The following is a 4,352-nucleotide window of genomic DNA, read 5'->3' as shown; positions in this document are numbered from 1 at the left end:
ATTAGCATTACTATTAGGGATAAAAGCAACTAATTTCACATAAAAAATCTTGCATCAAAAAATGGTTGTGAAGGGATAATTTATCATTGTAAACTCAGACTTAGGGTATGACTGAAAATGAGTTTGCTAACCTTAGGAGATGTGAGAGTAGAGGGGAAAAAAAGTGAGGAAAGGTGGCTGTTAATTTTACTTCTACTTCAAACTTCCAATTTGAAAATAGTGATTCAAGAATTTGGGACCTTGGATTTGTAATATGAGAAATTAAGAAATTATGCAAAATACTCTTTAAGATCATTTTTATTTTAACAATCCTATCATTTTTTTCTTCCAAATAGCAAGTTATTTATGGAATAGTTTCTTGTTATTGATATTTATAATAATTGATCAATGATTCTTTAGTTTATAAACACCATATAAAGCATTTGGGAGGACAAAATGCTACATTTAATTGAAGAAGTTTTCATGAAGAGCTGTTTTTACATATTATTTAGATCTTCTGTCTATAATATATGTGATAATTGAAAGCTGGTTGTTTACAAAACCATACAAAGAGCATAGCAAACTCAAGAGACAAAAGGGTGAGGACTATAATTTAATGAAATTATATTTGCTAACACAGGCTAGCCATTTGTGAAACTCCGCATGTCTATATTAATTTCACACTGCCCTGATTATGTGTAGCACTTTGTTCCGCTGAACCAAAATTTAGCCTCAGGATCCTTCTCAACACAAGGCTTTAGTAGCCATTACTGACGAAGTAGAGGTTTGCCACGTAAGATGAAACTTCATTTCCATCTAAAGGGTACAATATCTATCCTGTTGAAAATGAAACAAACATGCTTCCATACAGGTGTCTCACTTAGGTACATCTGAAACTGTAAATGTTTCTGCAAACTTTTAAGGAGAACAGCTGCCCCACACTATGAAGAAGTGCTTAGAAAACTGAGTATTTTCTTCAATTCTCTCTCCACATATAACTCTCTTAAGAGCCTTTGTCCTGACTCTGTTAAAAGATAAAGACCTGAGAAAACTCTCTGCTGAGACCATCTCATTCAGAAGCTGAATATCTATTTATAGGCTGGGGGAATTAATAATAATGTTACCTAGGCAGTAAGTGTTAGATTAAAAAAGGAAGCCGGTGTTTGCTTGTGTTAATGGGTCAACAGACAGACTTTAGGACCCACCACCTGGCACATCTGGGCCTGCTGCTTCTCACACAGGCCCCATGACACATTGGAAAGTCAGGAAAAGAAGCGTCGCACCTTTATTTGTCTCTGAGCTCAGAAGAGGTGGTGTTGGGCCTGAAAAGAGCTTGGAAATTACAGCCAGGTAAATAAGGATTCATAAATTAGTTACGATGTTTGTTACTAGCTCTTGGGGGTTATATAGAGGTGCTCCCCAAGCCAGCAAATAAATTAAATGAGCTGGTGTTCTAAGAAGGAAGCTAAACATGCCTCTCTGAAGTGATCATGGTGTCCTGAAGCTCCCTGGACACCATGACTTGATAGTAAAGTTGATAGGAATAACTTATCCAGAGTTGGAACACGTCCATCCAAAAGGTGGGAGGAAGTGGTCTGCCATGGAGACCTAGTAAGGGAGAGTCACAGAAACACATGCTGTCAATGTGTAAAAATGTCTGTGTAAAGACATCTAGATGAGGAGGAGCCTTAATTAGCGACTGTTTTTTTTAAGATAGGAGAGGGGGTTGGAACAGCAATTCTAGAATTCAGCGGCCTTCTTCAAATACATTCAGATAACATCTTTCAAGGAAATGGGAATGTCCCTAAATCACTAAACTATCTTTTTTTTAAAGTCCAACCTTTATATTTCAAAGCAGGAACTTTGAAACTAAAGCATCTAATCATGAATAAAAGGCTACATCTCGAAGAATTGCCCCGACTAGATTGTTCTAGCAGTAAGAACAAATTCTGTTCATCAATATTGTTGTCTAAAAGCCAGCATTTTATGCTGAGGAGAGCAAGAGCACTTTGAATCCCAGGAGAAACTTTTCTGATTTTAATTTTTAATTAAATCGTTTCTTGCCAGCAATAAAGTAGTTTAGGGAAAGGCCATCCACAAAAAAAAAAAAAAAAAAAATCATGATTTTAAGTGGAGCCAAGAGAATGAGAATAGAAAGTGTTTAAAATCTTCTCTAATCTCCCACAATACTTTTAGAGAGTGATGCGATGTTTAGTTGAAGGGAATCAGCATTTATCAAGTGCCTACTGTGTCCCAAACTCTGTGCCAGGGGTTTAACTGGCTACTGTCTCAAAACACCCATGAGGTTTGATCGTAACTATCCTGATTTTTCAGGTGAGGGAACTAAATTTGGGTGGCTTTAAGTAATGTGCCCCTGATTGTAGACCTGAACATGGGAAGATCTAAGACTTAAACCTCAGGTTTCGGAATTCAGTACCCACTTTCTTAGGCATAATCCTTCTCAGTGAAGGAACACACAAAAGAAACTTGAACACAAACACTTAGTAATATGCACAGCCAGAATCTGATAGAAAGAAATTCAATTCCCTAAACAATTTCCTATAAAATATAACAATCAGTCCTGCCTCTTTTCTTAAATAGGAAACTGCAATCCATTGGATTAATAATATTCTTCTTTTACTGATGCTTGATATATCTTTTTCTCAGTAAATTTATTATGTTTGAGCATGTATGCATACGTGGGTGTATAATGTTTGCTTCTAAAACAAGAGGGCCTGATATTCTTCTTCTTAGATGCCTGTTTAAATTAGCCATGGGGAAAAAATTATAAAGTGATAAATTCATGCAGTCACGCATACATTCTTTTAATGTCAATAGCAGTGTGATCAGTTAACAAGGTAACACTGGTAAAATCTTTGTTTTGATGTGAAATAGAATTACATCTCACTATTCTTTCTAAATGCAGAGAAACTGCACGTTGCTATGGATGCCATTTTTAGGTTTCTAAGTACGTGGCAGCCAATCATCCATTTATAAAGGAAATTATTTTTTCTCTGAGGCAGAACTTCATTGTACACTAGAAACTTATAAATGAAATTCCGAAAGAAATTAAAATACTTATGGAACATAGGGAAAAGGACTACATAATTATGTGATTGTAGTGGTTTGGAGCACTCAGTAACCTGGTAAACACTTAATATACTGATAAGATCATCATTGTCTCTACTCCAACAGGGTGCTCTGTGTGAATTGCTCTTATAAGCCAATCAGGATCACACTTATCCTTAGGAAATAAAGAATAGTAGCAATGCCTGTGATGCCTATAGTGCGTTCATATTTCTAAGAGTCCACTGTTTCATTAGTCCTCACAAAAACCCCAGGAACAGTGATGATTTTTCCTCTCCAGAGAGGAAAACAGAGGACCAGAGACTTACACTGACTGCCTAATTTGACTCTGATAGTCAGTGGAAGAGCTTTGACTTGTGACCTGCTCATCTTCTAAGTCTAGAGCCACAACTTCATACCACAACTACCCACAAAGAGCTCCAACAGTTTGATCACTTGACCTACTGCTGGACGACATTGCGGTATATCGCTTATTCATCTAGTGAGCAAACGAGTAAGTGCCTGCTCTGTGCCCAGGACAGTGCCGGGCACTGGGAATGCTGTATTTAGCAAGCACCGTCACAATCTGAAGGGGCAGGTGAATGTTAAGCAACACAAAGCCTGATTAAAGAAATATGGTCAGGTGAGAAGCTGACCAAAAGTTCGGAGAAGACATGTCTAAGGAATAAATAAATACAATTTAGTGGGAATCTGAAGAATGAATAGGCATTAACCAGACAACGTATGTATACTGTGTATGGATCAGCGTGTTCTAGGCCAAAGAGGCAGAAGGAGCAACGGCTCTGTGATATGAGTAATATGAGCTGAGGATGGAGAAGTAGGTGGGGGTCAGACTATAACAGGTCCTCTAAGCCATTAGGATTTACCATATCTCTAAGAAATCAGTGGGACGTGACTAAAGGGTTATAACAGCTTGGGCAGAGAAAGGATGATGTGACTACATGGTAGACTGGCAGCCTCAAGAAGACTCTACCTAGTTGGGATCCTCTGAAGGTAGCAAATGATATCTGCACTTTATTCTCAACTAAAATAAGCAATACCAGGTCAAAAACAATGAAACTTTTTTTTTTTTCCCCTAACAAGGACCTAGTCTCATGTTACAAAAAGGCTGGGTAAGGCTGCAATACTTATTATCAGTCCCCAAATATTCAGCATGTAAAAGGTTGCATGTAATTTCAGGAGTGGAAATAATCTGAGAAAAGCTTGAGTCATAGCCCTTCCCCTTACTGGCAAGGAAACCAAGGGTCAGGAAGTGAGTTATCAGAATTCATGGAGCAAGTGAGAGT

Source organism: Eschrichtius robustus, chromosome 19 (assembly GCF_028021215.1).
Source record: "Eschrichtius robustus isolate mEscRob2 chromosome 19, mEscRob2.pri, whole genome shotgun sequence".
Taxonomy (NCBI): domain Eukaryota; kingdom Metazoa; phylum Chordata; class Mammalia; order Artiodactyla; family Eschrichtiidae; genus Eschrichtius; species Eschrichtius robustus.
The sequence above is the reverse complement of the archived record's forward strand: the minus strand, read 5'-3'. Positions refer to the sequence as shown.